Genomic DNA, 16,440 nt, shown 5'->3' with positions numbered 1-16,440 from the left:
TTTTTTTTTTTTTTTTTTTGGTACAGGGGATTAGGGGATTGAACTTGGGACCTTGCTCTGGTGTGGCAGGTGGCAGCAGCACTGAGCTAAACCCTTGGCCCTGCCCATCATTTTTAAGATGTGTGTTTTCTTTCTTGGGGAAAAATCTCTATTAGGTTGTTTTACAATTTTCCGCCAAAAAATCAATCAGAGTTCCATTTCAGCTTACAGCTCTGCTCTATAATTTTAAATTATTAAAAATCATCAATACATGTAATAGGTACATAGTTTAAGGAGTCTTGACTATAACAGACCATTAACTGGACAAGTGGCATTCATTATTTCCTCCAAAAATATTATTATTATATGACTTATGTTATTTGTGAAGTAACATGTGGTTATATTGACAGCATAAAGCTATGATGGATGATAGATCATAATTTGACTTTGCCTCAATAAGAATAATAAGATCATTAATTGTTCTAAGTGTTTTATTTAGTTTTACTTTTACTTTCTTTTATTACTGATACATTATGTATTTGGTTTTATTTCTGTGTTTTAGAAGTCTACAGGATTGATTTTTTTCTAATGGAAAAAAATGGAAAGATTTCAGCTTGAGCCCCACCCCACCCCTTCAGAAATACTCGTTTTTCTTTAAAATGGGGGTGGGGGAAACGTGTTTCCTAGGACCTTTGAAAAGTATTACGGAGTTAAGTATTTAGGGAAGAGACAAACTTAAAGACTGTTTCTTAATATGCACTGGAATCGAGAAGAGAAAACTGGTCTCCACATTCTCGTCAGGTTGCTTGTAAGTCTCAGTGACATGCACAATGTATTGAAATATTCCATGGTGGATTTGCCACATTTACTGCAGTATTAATATAAGAAGCTTCTTGAATGGTTCACCTTCTTGCTGACTAATGAGTGGAATCGTTTGTGTCTCAACTGGAGCCGTAATTGCAAATATTCTCTCAGCCTTTCAGAGCATTGGCATTTCTTTAGAGAAAATTATATATCATAGGAAGTTCACAAGAAGGAAGGGAGGATCTTTTAAATAAGTGAAATCATTCATCAAGTACCAACTCAAGGTTCATTTTAGGTATATAATATAACAAGCTATTTGCATATGGTTGCCTGTGTCAACTGTATGTGCTGGAATAGATTTGAAGTTTTTCCAAAGTGCTATTTTCTGCCCCCAAACCTGTTTGTTTTAAAAGTGAATAAGAATAATTTTCTTGCCCATACTTAAACTACACTTATAGATCATTTAAATGGTAAATAGCATAGGAGTTTATTTTAACTGAGATTATTTTTGGAAACTAATTTTTCTTATAGGTAAGTGATTTTCCATGCACATCACTTTAGTAAATTTTTATTTAAAAATAGGTCTTTTGTCATTTAGATTTCAGGCTTCCTGATAAGCATTTTATACATATTACTTCTTTATCCTATTTTTATGTTGGTATTATTTTCTTACCAACAAATACATTAAAATTTACAATATTTTTGATAATGCACTTCTGAGAAAGTAATAGAGCAAAGTTTGAATCTATGCTACTTTACTTATTTAATGTCTTAGCTTTCATCCTGTTGAATAATGGAGAGAGCATTCTCTCCTCACTTTTCTGTTTTTTGAGAGAAGTTATAGATGTGAAAAGGTAACAACTCTGATTTCAGAAATTACATTTTACAGTGTTGTATTTTCTATATCTGTTGTATTTCCATTAATATTTTTGAAAAAGTTTATTATACTTTATAGTGAACTAAATAACACTCCATTTAAAATCATCTTCTCTCTTATTTTCTTTAACAATCAAGTTTTGATAATTATGTTTATATGTTTCAAAGAATGAACTTCTAGCTCACTGTTTTATTCTATTTTTCATCTTATTGATTTACTATCCTTCCTTTCTCTTGCTTTGAGTTTAGTTTGATCTTTATTTTCTGCCTTCTCAAAGTGAAACTTTACATTATTAACTTAAAACCTTTTATCTTTTCTAATGTACAACTTTAACTTTCTCTCTGATTACTGCTTGAGCTACAGCATATCAATTTTCATATTTTTATTTTCATGTATATTCAATTTAAATTGAATTGTGGTTTCTCTTATGATTTATTTCATCAATGAATTTTATAGCAATTGACTTATTTTCTAAATATTTTTGGACTTCTGCAATTTTTACTTTGATTTCTAATTTAATTATGTTGTGTTAACAAAAGATATTTTGCATTAATCCAATCATATTTATTGAGAATTCATTTATATGTTAAAATGTGATCTGTATTGCACAATCCCCTTTTGGACCTAGAAATAATGTATGCTTTGCTGTTTTTGGGTGAACTAGGTTTTCACACAAGTTAAATTAGTTATAGTTTTGTTCCCATGCATTATACATGTGTGCTCAGCTTATCAAGACTGGTGTTTTAAAGTTTATGAATCTTGATGTTTAAATTTTATTTCCCCTTATTATGTAAGTTCTTGATTCATAAATTCAGAAACTCTGTTGTTAGGTGCATTGTATACTCCTGAGAACTGAGATTTTTGTCACTGTAAAATGTTCATTATTGTCTCTTCCAAGTTCGCTCATTAACTTAAAGTCAAGTCAATATTGTCCGATATTAGTATCATTATTCCATAATCATACTTTGTGTGTGTGTGTGTATGTATGCATGTATATATACTGCTAACCTACTGTTAACCTATTTTTTAAACCTTACTATATTTTTTGTGCATCAAAAATCACTTATCAATAAGAAAAACTAGTATCAAAAATAATTTTATTTATAATGAACTCATATTATTTACCACTGAAATGATCTATAAGTATAGTTTAAGTATGGGTTAGAAAATTATTTTTATTCACTTTTAAAACAACTGCTTTTTAATCTAAAATTGTCTTACAAATGTTATAGAGTATGATTTTCTTGCTTTTTATCTGTTTGTTCAGGTGCTATTACTGAGTTTGAAAATATTTTTAAATTTTTCTTAAAATCAATTTATATTTAATATAGTTATAGATATGGGTGGATTTATGGCTACAGTTTTGTTATTTTTCTGTACTTGTCCCTTCCCTTTTCCCTCATTTCTATGTTCTTTTGTGTCAAATGTTTCATGCTAAATTAGTTGAGTCATTTTCTTGGAAAATAACTAGAAATATTACAATATACTGCACTACAAATTATTATATCAACTTTAATTTATCTTCTTTGAGTTAATAGTCATTTCAGATTAATACATTTTCCATTAAGTTTATTGGTACATTTTAGCTATACAATACACTTACATTCATCATTTGGATCTTGTAATTTTATATGATATACCTTGGTTCTTACTTTTCCACATTTCCCTGTCCTCCCTTTGCCAACTCCACCCTTCCCTATTTACAAAGACTTTGTTTCCATTTTTCTTTTCTTTTTAAATTGAGTTTATTAGTACATTTTAGGTATACAGTACAGTTACATTCATTACTGGGATTTTTGTACCTTTACATGACAGGTCTTGGTTCTCATTTTTTCCCCATACCCCTGCCTGTTTCCACTTTTTTGCTTTTCTCACATTTTTTTCTTTTCCCATCTTACCATTCCCCTACCCTTCCCACTTCCCCCACTTCTTTAGAGCTTTTCTTCCTGTCAAACAATGTCAGTTATACATTTTGATCCTTATTTACACTTGTAGTTTTTCATACCACAGAAACTATTTAATAGTTACACATGTGTCCTATTAATTTCACATGAGAGTATGGCCTCAATATGCATCCACTTAGCTATACATGTCTCAAATTTCTCATTCTTTGTGGCTAAGTAGTACTCTATTTTATAAAACAAACAAACAAAAAATACAAAATAAAAACATCTTTATCCAGTCTCAAGTTGATGGGCAATTGGGCTGTTTCCCTGTTTTAGCTATTACAAACTGTGTTGCTATGAACATGGATGAGGATATATCACAGTAGTATGATTCTTTTAATTCTTTTGGGAAGATACTCAGCAGAAAAATAGCTGGGTCAAATGAGATTTCTAATCCTAGTTGTTTGAGGTATCCCCATATTTAATTCCACCGTGGTTGCACCAGTCTGCATTCCCAGCAACAGTGAAGAAGGGTTCCTTTTTCCTTACATTTCCAGCATTTTTTATTGGTTTATTTCTTGACAGCAACCCTTCTTTCTGGGATAAGGTGGAATCTCAGTAGCAAATAAAAGTATGAAAAATTGTTCAACATCACTGGTCATTTGAGAGATGCAGATTAATACATTTTAATTTGAGTAAATCCACAAACTTTGATCTAATATGGTTCCCTTGTCCATACTTTTTGTTATTACTGTCATTTATACCATATATGAGCGATATGAAATGATAAAATGAAAAATTTGCACAAGGACTTTGTCACTAATTTGTGTTGAGAATTTATTTCACTTTCAATTTTATTTTATTATTATGTTTTCAATGCATGCATTTTGCAGTCGTCTTGGCGAATTGGTAAATGTACATAATGCAGATTGTTTCTTTTGTTAATCTCTTTCCTTCCCCTCCATCCCTTCTCCTCTAGTTCCACTTTACCTCTTTTATTCTTCTTTATATTGTTAATCCTTATTCATGTTTATAGCTTATCATTTCCACAATTACTGAGGTTTTAAAGTCCTTGTACATAGCATATCTCATTCTACTTATTTCTCCATCTGCTCACCCCTCTTCTTTGGTCCCCTGAACCCTTTCTCATGGGCAAGAGATCCATCCCCTTTTCTTATTCTATCCTTCCTTTATTTTTCTCTTACTTTGTACTCTACCTTACTCAGATGAGAGATATCATATCATATTCAAATGTGTGTATCTGATTTATTTCATTCAACCTTATATTTTCCAGGTGCTTCCAGAGGACTAATAGCTAGACTACATAAAGAACTCCAAGAAACTAAACCTCATAAAATTAAAGACCCAGTCAAGAAATCAGCAAATGAAATGAACAGACGTCTTGCAGAGGAATAGGTTCAAATAGCTAACAAATTCATGAAACAATGTTCAACAATCTTTGGCCATGAAAAAGATGCAAATTAAAACGCCACTAAAATTCCGTCTTACCCCAGAAAGAGTGGCAATCATCAAGAGATCAAAAAGTAACAAATGCTGGTGTGGCTGTGTTGGCAAAAGAACCCTCTTACATTATCATTGAGAATGCAAACTAGTACAACCTTTATGGAAATCCCTTTTAATTTTGAAGGGCATGTTACTGAATATAGAATTCTGTTGTTGACCTTTTCTTCTTCTTTTCAGCACTTGATATCTCAGTACACTTCTCCTGGCTTTAATCATTTCTATTGAGAGGGCAGCTGTTAATCTTACTCTGTTTTTCTGTTTCTCATAACATTTTTTCCTGCTTTTTAGATGATATCTTTGTTTCAGTTCTCAAATATTTCACTATAGTGTGTCTAGCTATAGATCTGTTTATCTCTAGTGGAGTAAGTTCTACTATCAGTGAAAAATAGAAAGTCATATATAGTTTTAAGTGTATACTTATGTTTGTCTACAATATAATTCATGTAAAATATAACTATATAAAATATGCATATATTAAAAGTATATATTTTAGAAAATAAATGGAGTTCATGAAAACACTACTGAGTGAACATGATGAATCACTCTCATAGCTGTGATTAGATGTTACTGCAAAGGAAGTAACAGTCAGAATTGGGTGACCTGGGTGCAACGTTGTTCCTCTGAATATTCTAGATCTAAGTTATCACCATACTATAATGTGATGCACTCTTATACCTTGTCACATCAGATTGTGCCTATTCCTTTTGGAAATGTTTGAGCAAAGAGATAATCTTTTGTAAGAGTGAAACACTTTCTCCAGACAAAATATTGTTTTAACAAATGTTGCAGACATTTAATTCATTAAAGTAAGATCAGTTGGGTGGGCTCTATTAGGTGGCTATATAAAAATGGAAATTTGGATGTAAAGACAGACTTACATGTTCAGATAATGCTATGTGATCATTCAGGCAAAGATTAGGAAATTTCATTTGCAAGCTATGGAATACCAATGGTTGTCAGCAAGCCACTTAGGGTTAGGAGAGACACAAGTAATGGCCTCAGTCACAGCCTTCAGAAGGAACAGAACCTGCCATTAGCTCACTCTCAGACATCTACTGCTGGAATTAAAGAGAAAATAATTTCTTTTGTGTCAGGGTCCCTGCTAATGGTACAGTTATAAATGTACTGGAAAACTTATGCAAATGCAATACAACAAACCCAGTTCCATCTTTGATTGCAGAACTATTCTTCCTCCACCTACTGAGTTGTTGGCTTTCTCTCTGCAGAGGTGACGAGAGTACACCCATCATTAACAACAATTGTTTTAAGGATTACAGTAGAAGCTATAACCAGTGAGATTTCACCTTGAATCCAATTCTTTGGAATATTCTTCTTCTGTTACCTGGGATAAGGAAGTCCAACAGAAGGAAAATCCAAGGGAGATTACTTCATCTTCAAAAAATAAGATTGTTATTATAATGAGCAGTGTAATCAGAATAGTAAGGAAGATGGCTTTATCTGCGGAAGAATTTATGGGGACTCGTTGATTGTTATCGCTATGACTGATACAGGCCTATTTACTAAAATGCTTTTTTTTAGTCACTCAACTGTGCCCATAAAAGTAATCCTAAATCAGCAGAGCTTGGAACATTACCTTTTAATGTTTACTATGGATAGAAGGAATTGTAGAGTCATACGGCTGCATGACTATATGGGTAGTAGTTAATGGCTTGGCTGGATGCTAAGTGATTTGTAAGAAGACACATTGATTACAGGTTTTAAGGAAAACCTTGATTTAGTTCCACAAGATCACAAACTTAATACATACTCACCAACAGAATGAAATGGATACCCTTAACAATTAGAAGGCTAAGATAACATATTCTATGTGTGTCAGGATACCATCTACTATCCAGCTCAGGCCTTATTCAACCCTGGAATTCTTCCTCAGTAAAACAAGAAAGATATAATTGAAGAAGAAGCTGCAATGGAAAACTTAGACCTTTAGGCAATTGAGAGAGTTTCCTACCAAGACAAGGATGAGTCAAAATGTGGGACTACAAGCACATAATGGGGACCAATATGGTGGCATTCATGTTCAATACTAAAAACCTAATTCAAACTATAGGTATTCAATACTGGCAAGACCACTAATAATTCAGATTTTTTGAGAATAAAGACTTAGGCCATCATGCCAGGTAAAAGCCATTAACATGCTAATATGTTGGCTAAAATTCAAAGTGATCATGAAATGCTTACGTTATTGGAAGAAGTTTTAAATATAAATGCCATCCATGGGCATGTCCCTAGTTACATGAATGTGCTCAAATTAGATATTTACTTATATGATTTGATATTTATGTACTTGCATATATTAACTGATTTTGCATTGTTTTTCTCTTTGCTTAAATTAAATATAAATGCATTAATATAGTTTAGCCTATATTTTAGTGTTTAAATTATGGATATCTGAATAACTATATATGCATATATGGATATATGAATAGTTTAAATGGAAAACAATGAATTTTACATTGATATTTAAGAATAACATATCAGACTCTGTGTCTCTTTCAAGAAGAGAGTAAGCATATAAATACCTATATTGTGTTAATCTTAAGTTTCTCAAAATTAAATATTAAAAAAGTAATGTGCATCAACATGTACTGTCAGATTATTAGTTTGCAACTTGACATCACCATTATTCTTTCCCAGTCTACTCTGCGTTTCTAGGAACTACATTTCCCAGAAGTGGGTTCCTCTATTGATGGGGGCTAGTTTGCTAACTGGAGATAACAAGATAATGAAGTCAGAAATGAAGGGAACTCTCAATGCATTCTTGCTTCCTGATTCTGCTAATAACAGATACATGGTGCAAAATCACCTCATTTCTTAATGATCACAGGAGCTTTCTGAAAAATCCTTCAGAACATATTTAGATGCTTTACAATATGTTTTTTCTTAATATTTGACAGCACTTCACACAATCATTAATGGATTTTTCTTTAATGGTTGAATAGTTCTTAGGAACAACCATCTAAATTTTTAATAAGCCATTTACACTTGACAACATAGATTCTCTTTTTTGATCAAGTTCTAATGTTACAGTTAAAAAGTCCTAGACCACAAAATTTTGTATGAAAACTATGGATTTTCACTTTACATAAACCATATACAGACGTTCTATAGTTTATAGTAGGGTTATATCTTGGTAAACCCATCATAAACTGGAAACATTGTAGCTAAAAAGGCATTTAATACACCTAATCCACTGAAAAATCATAGCATACCAACATAGTTCAGTATAGAGTATTTGTCATTTATTCTTATAAGTATGATGATGAAGAGAATTATGAGACAGTACTGTACTTTGTATTGTTAGCATGGGAAAAGATAAACATTCAAAACATGATTTCTACATCATAAGTATCAGTTTTGCACTATTGTGAAGTCAAATTACCATAAACTGAACAATCATTCATTGGTGATCCTCTGTAGTCTGTTTCATTGATAGATTAACATATGAATAAAATTTGATGAATCATAAGGAATTTTTACTTCATTTTGTTGTTTGCTTACGCATTTAATCTAAAATGACCTGATTATGCACAGTTATTTTTGTATGGCTTTTGCAAAAAAAAAAATGCCTGAAATTTTACGTTAAATGCATATCCTCATTCATGTAATTGTTAATATGAGAGTTATTCACATAGAAATATCTTCAAATATCCACTCTATGTAACAAATTAGAAATAAGAACTTTAGATTTTCTTTCTAGTGCTCACCTCAGCAGGACATATACTAAAATTAGTTTTTTTCTTGTTAAAATTAGTATCATAATATTTTTCCTAACTCCTTTTAAAATTTTATTTTAACTAGGAAACACCTCATTAACTATTGCAGAGCTAAAGCTACTGAAAATTTATGAAGACATTTTAATTTTAATATATTTTTGGAGATTGCTTTGTGAAATAACTGAATATTTGCATTATATTAGTCTCAGTCATATGGCTGTTATATTGTAATTTGTTATATTATAAACACACTTTAAATAAGTGGATTAGTGTAATGTTATATGCTAATTTATACACAAAACAAATTTAAGCTTAATTATTTTAAAGTAGAATGAAATTGTTGTGTGGAGGAACCAACAAAATTCAAAAGAAATTAAATGAAGATATCAGAATGAAAGACCATTTTAAATAATATGCTTTACCTAGATTTGTTTGCACTGCTGCATAAGCAAATTCATACGAAGATGTTTTACATAGAATTTTTAAATTATAGAATGAAATAGGGCAGCAGAAATTACAAGGTATAGGACAGTATAAGTGTAACTTAAATTTGGAATTGCCTTTTAATATTGGTATTATAACTGTATATTATCCTCAAAATTTATTTTTATATTGCTACTCTTTTTGCTAATTTTAACAGTATGTCAGAGATTATAGACAGTATCTTCCCCAGGGGGTAGGGCCATTAGTTTGACTAAGGATCATAACCAATAATGAAGAAATTTACATTACTAAAATCGCTGCTGTAAACCATTAAACCATAACAATTATTTAGAGAAAAATGATGGATTCTAAATACAATTTTAATAAGTTTGTTAGGGACCCCCCAAAAGAATAAGAACTATGAAGAGAAATTGTCTTGATTGTAAGACAGTAATATAATATAAAATAATTGATTTATTAGGATCAATTGGAAACAATGTAATTTCTGTGATAAACACAATCCATTCAATAAAGTTAAAAATTAATAGCTGAGTTATGACTCCTTTCAAATAAATGCTATTTTTATTAAAGGAGTGTATGTGTAAATCATACATTAAGTACAATAGAGCTGCTGCACAATTTCTAATATTATCAGAAACTAAATTTTTTTCATAAACGATTTGCTCTACTAAATGTAAGCTTCTTAGGAGCATAAAACAAACAGAAAGGGAGAGACTGGAGAGAGATAAAGAGAGGATCTTATGGGTGCTAAGCAAAATGACAGATACTATCATTTTTTAAAAATGTGAAATAGGAAGTAAAGGGCTAAAGGTGTAGGGAAAGCGGGAAGGGTGGGGGAAACATAATAAGTGAGAGGAAAAAATATGAGAAAATGAAAAAATGGAAATAAAGTGTTTGTAAATGGGGAGGGGAGGAGGGGGTGAAGGGAGGGCAGGGAGAAGGGGGAAAAATGAGAATCAAGACCTATCATGTAAAGGTACAGGATCCCAATAATGAAAGTAACTGTATTGTATACCTAGATTGTACCAATAAACTCAATAAAAAGAAAAAAATAACAAATGAACTTTAGAGATAACATGTTTAGTGAACTAAGATAACCATAAGAGCAAAACTATTGAGTGCTTTTGTCTATATGAAGTAGTTAGGAGAGTCACAATCAGAATACTCACTAAAGTAAACAAGAAGTGGGAAACTGTACCTTAATGGGAAAAATTTCCATCTGGAAAGATGAAGAAAGTTCTGAAGACTAATCTTAATGGTGGTTGCATAGCGATGTGCATATACTTAACATCATTGAGCTGATCCCTTAAAAATTGTTGAAATGATCATAGGGAAATGGATACATAGTGAGGATATACTCCTAAGTGAAATAAATAAGTCACACATGTGTAAATGCCGAATAGTTTCTCCGGTGTGAAAAACTATCATGGCACATAAGATCCTAATAAGATAATTGACAGTGTGAAATAGGAAGAAAAGGGCTAAAGGTGTAGGGGAAATGGAAAGGGTAGGGGACAGGTAATAAGGGAAAAGGAAAGAAACTATGAGAAAATGAAAAAAATGGAAATAAAGTATTTGTAAATAGGGAAGGAAGGAGGGGATGATGGGAGGGCCGGGATGAGGGGAAAAAATGAGAACAAAGACCTGTCATGCAAAGGTCCAGGATCCCAATGATGAATGTAGCTGTACTGTACACCTAAAATGTACCAATAAACTCAATGAAATAAAATGATTGAAATGGCAGTTTGCATGTTATGTATATTTTACCCCAGCTTAAATGAATACAGAAAATTTTAAGGCTATTTTTCAAAAACTGAAGAAAACAGGGCAAGAAGAGTCCAAGAATGACCAATGACAAAGTCAGAGTACAAGATAGCACCTGAAAAATGTCAATGAATAGACACAGAATTTATTTCTCACCTCCAGGGACCCTTGCTTAGAGCTGTGTCATGGGTTGTCACTCCCGCCTTTGCAGCCATCATTTAGGTCACCACCAGTCTTGTAATTAGGCATTCTTATCTCAGTTAGACATATAATTCTTTTGGGTTTCCAGGTATATCATGAGAAGAACTGTTTTATGAGCCTAGGAAAAGTGAGACCATTATGATTCATACCTTTTGCAAATGGGACCAAGACATGAAGGGAAGGGTTGGGAGGGAAAGAAGAAGGGGAAATAAAATGAATTAAGATGTATGATGTAACTGTACCAACTCCCCACAATGAATGTAATGATTTTTTACTAGAAACATACTAATAAAAATAATAATCAAAGAAATGAGATCATTATGGATTGGAATGGATTGGAGGAACTATACAACCAAGATATTTAAGTATTTTTTAAATAAACATTCTGGTTGTGAAAATTGCTGGACAAAAGGGGTAAAAACCTATAAAGCATGTGCATGAGATAATGACAAGCAAATCTAGTTTTAGAAAATATGATAATAAAAGAGAACTGTGGGAGATTAATTTGAAAAGCAGTCTTAGAAAATCTTTGACAAATTCATAAATGAAGGGTGAGAATACTTAAAAGGGAGGCACTGAATACTTAATCTTTTGGCTTTTTTTCTACCCCCTTCATGAATCATCAAGCAAGAGCCATAAAATGAATTATCAGATGATGACCATAAAATCATTTTGACAAATTGATTTCTTTCTTAGTTTTAATGTAAACAAATGTTAAATAGATGAACTGAAATCTTTCACCACTGAATGTGAGAACTTATCTAAGAACTATGAATTTTGAAAATATATAATAGATGCATAGTTTTAATATGTTTAAAAATTCAACAATTGAAATAAATATTTGGTCACTAAGATCAAAATGTCTAAAGAAAATGTTTATATATCTGAGCTATTTTTGAATTTATCATTAGGTACTCCATAATAATGTTGTGTCTCATAATATAGTTGCTAAATAATGAAAAAAAAATCTTAGAGCAGAGAGGTAACTCAGCGCTTTTTTATTCAATAATCAGTTTATGCAATTTATTTGTTGCATTTTTACTAGAATCTTCAATTTTAGGTAATACATATGGATAGAGATTTAATGATTTTTTCTGCTAACCTGGCCCAGTGTTAAATCATAAGTTATTAACTATATATTGCAACCTAAAGGATATGAATCATCTTTTGGGACCCACAGTTCTGATAATTGGAGGTCTCTGTACCTTATTATTTTTATGTCATTCAAGTGTCATTATTTTATGTCATTGAAATATCCTTGCAGTTATATGAAAAATTTTGTTTCATGACAGTGTGTATGATTTATGATGATTGTTTCCTTCTCAATTTAACTAGTTTCTATAGAGCACTGAAAATGAATCTTCAGATTACCCCAGGGCCTCTGAAACAGAAGCAGGAGAATTGTGAACCCCTTGCAATGGGAAAAGGCTATTTCCTCCCAAGTGAAAATATGTCAAAGCTCATCTAAGCAAAGTAAATATTTCTAAATGTCCTTGAATTTTGCTGGGTCACCTACTTCAATAATGAAATAAAATGTAAAATTCATGAACTGCAATGCTTGAGCAAGAGAATATAAAATAAAATTATCAAAGAGATCTCTAATCTTACTATTGATAATCTTGAATACCTATTTATATCTTCTAAGATTATTTCAAGTTTTGTAGCTCTCCACTATGTATTATTTGATCTAGAAGTGTCTTTAACAAAAATCAAGTACGTAACCAAGCTCAAAATGACAAGTAGTAATAACTAAATGATAATTCATTGAGAGGATATGATATTCAAATATAATAATTTTAAAATATAAATTACAGTGTCCTTTATATTTTTAATCATTTAAAAAAGTAAACATACATTGAAAAATAACACAAACATTTAAAAATGAAAATGTTCATTTTATATGATTTTGGATAATTATTTTCAAAAATATACTGATTCTGGAACATTAGTATACTTGTAGTGATTATTAAACTTTAATATGAAATCAGACATACTCAGCTAGTTTTTTCCACCTCAAATTAATTTTACCTTTTATTATTGCATAATTAATTTTGGTGTATCTACTTATATACAATGAGTTCCTTAAAGCTCTGCTTTGTTTACCGTTAAATGCTCAGTGCATTATACAATATTCTTTTTATTTTAAATGTTAGTTAAATATTGAATGAATGAATAGCTGGTGTAATAAATATAATTTCTTGCATTAAACTAGCTGATTTCTTGATTACCTCATAAATTTCTAAGTATCTATAGAACAAAAATTTTCAATCCAAATGGAAACACTGACTATATAAATCAGAGAGCAAATATTTTTGTTATTTGGTTTATACATTCTTGATCACAACCACTTACCGTTTTTGTTGTAGCACAAAAGCAAAGCAAAGACAGTACAGAGTGTCACTGTGAGGTAATAAAATTTTACTTATGTGGAAATAAGAAAAATGAGATTTGGCCTATTAATGGAATTTGGAGTCACATCTGAAATTGTAATATAATTCCATCAAATTCACAACTAGATTTATTTTATATATAAGATCATTCTACAGGACACATGAGAAAAATATGTGATCAGAAAAATAAATTTGAAAAATAAAAATACTGGGACAAAATTATTGCAAATAATTATTAAAATATATTTTAAATTACATGTTAGATATTAATATATGAATGGATGAGCTAAAATATGCAAATATATTAAATGGTAAAGGTATTAACATCCACAGAGAAAACATGCATTAACTGCATTTGGACAAGGTTACCTTTGTCAAAATGCTTGCATTATTTTGTATTATATTTATCATAATGTAAAATAAGAAGAAAAGGGACAAAGGGGAAGGGGAAATGGGAGGGGTCGGGGAAAGGAACGAAGGGAATGGAATTAATATGAGAAAATAAAAAAATGGAAACAAAGTGTAGACAGGGAGGGAGGGAAAAGGGAGGAAGGAGAATGGGGAAAGAAAATAAGAACCGAGATAGATTATGCAAAGGTGCAACTTTTCAGGGATGAATGCCGTTATATTATACACCTAAAATGCACTACTGAAATTAATTAAAAATAAGAATATGAATAAAAATTGGTAAATTTTGTAATCATAAATGTATGACTATATGAAAACTTCAATTAAAATTTGATTATATTTTCTCTCTAGGTAAGGAAAGGCAATGATGTACTTTTAAGGCTAGCAAGTAGTAATCAATAAAACTTAGGAGAATGAAAAATGCAAATAAAAATGAAATCATACTATAACACCAAGATCCGGAAAAAAGTGGCAGTGATGTATAAAGAGCATAGAGATTCTTTTTTTTTGTAAATTAGTACATATAATGATATTTAGGTGTTTGTGTGTGTGTGTGTGTGTGTGTGTGTGTGCGTGCGCCAGAAAGAAGAAATGATCAACTATATCCTTAAATTTCCCAAATACTTTCAATACAGTCACTTTGATAATGTTTTAAGATTCTGAGGATAAATAAAGATTTTACTGGAGGTATATTTTCAATAATCTTCAAGAGAGTAAATGAGATTGTAATAGGGAGAATTCCACTAATGATGGTAATTGCAGGGAATTCAATAGGGAATCAAGAAGATAAATTCAAGGATGGACACAGTAATGTAATCCAGGTGTGATAGTGATCAATTGTATCTGTTTTTGTTTTGTTTTTTCACTTTTTGGAGTAAAAATTCCTATCCTATAAAGTGGCAACCAAGAAGTTTGCCTTATTTCTTCAAGATTTTGATCCTCTTAGTCATTCCCTATAATTTTGGAGCTCATTTTCATAATCTATAAACCAACATTATTCTCTATAGGAATAAGCTTGATTCCTTTCCTATCTGTTTTAGCCACATTGTCCAGGAAATCACTTAGTAAAATAGCCAGCATCTTCACTGAGCCCTTCTGTACATCATCAGTCTTTACCAATATAATCATTCCAGTTTAAATATGCACATTACTTCTTTCAGAAATATGTTAACGTAAGAAAGCTACTGTATTGTCTAAGTAAAGGCTTAAATAGTAGCTATGTTGACCATTCCTTCATATTAGTTAGAATGAAAAGAATTCCTCAAGAGTTAGTCCTTGTGCCCAAAGAGGTACTCTTTTCCTTTCATGACAACTTTCTCTGGCTTACATGTAGCCTGCTCATTAATTATGCAGTAGGAAATCAATCCTCTGGAATAGGAAAAGTAGTATTCCCTATGACTCCCTATGCTTCCTTCCAGCTCAGCCAATGTCTCAAAATCTTGCCTGATACCAACAGGCATTCTTTTTGGTCTGCCTTTGCAGACTTCTAATGGTGATTGTGATAAAGAAATATTTATTATATTTTCTTTTTTGAATGTAGCCTGTCACCCCAATCATTAGTTTGATATAAAACATTATGCTTTCAATTTGGCTGTATCTTAAGAAAACCAAAGAAAATTGTCAATATTTTTCCTCGATTATTTTTATTGCTACATGGAGAAATTGGTACTAGTACCTATGCTACTGTTTTAATTAAATAAGTGTAATGTGTCTTACACATAATGAGAGTAGGCCAGTTTTTACACTGATGCCATATTTCTTAGAATCAACGGGATGGATTTTTAATTACTCCACTTGCTCCTTCCTGATCCTATTTTTCCTTCTAGGAAGTTTCTGGCATGAAGAGTAGAAATACAACTTATCCTGCACCTTCTGAAACAGACAAGGTAATCAGGTCAGTTGACATAATAAATGTGAGACATTCTAGGGACCCCGTTATATTTTTAATGGGTACTTTTCAGGTTTAATAATTAGACAAATAGGAAATGTTAAAACATAAGTTATGGAATACTGGAGGGTTCTACTCAATTAAAGGTATGCTTGCTGCTGACTATAGTGAGTCTGAGATAACCGTTTTTATTAAAAAATGCAAAGATTTTCCTAAAATAAAGATTATTAAATGATTGAAACGAGCTTTGAAATATCTATAATAGGCAAGAAAATAAAAACAATAATCTTATATCCCAGGTGTTTGGGGACCAAGGATGAAAAGTAAATATTCTTTAATAGATGGGGTTCATGAAATTTTTGCTCAATTAAGTGGAAATCTTTGCTTTTAAACTGTGCATATTCATTGAATGTGAATAGAATCTTGAGGCTACATGATAAATTTTTTTTTAACAGGAGGAAATCTGAAGTGTCTAAAGTGATGACTGAAGACATAGAGAAGACTTGCAAGGATGAAGTGAGACATTTAGATAAAGATTAGC

This window comes from Fukomys damarensis, unplaced genomic scaffold, assembly GCF_012274545.1.
Source record: "Fukomys damarensis isolate Sample0158 unplaced genomic scaffold, DMR_v1.0_HiC HiC_scaffold_24, whole genome shotgun sequence".
Taxonomy (NCBI): domain Eukaryota; kingdom Metazoa; phylum Chordata; class Mammalia; order Rodentia; family Bathyergidae; genus Fukomys; species Fukomys damarensis.
Note: the sequence above shows the minus strand (reverse complement) of the source record.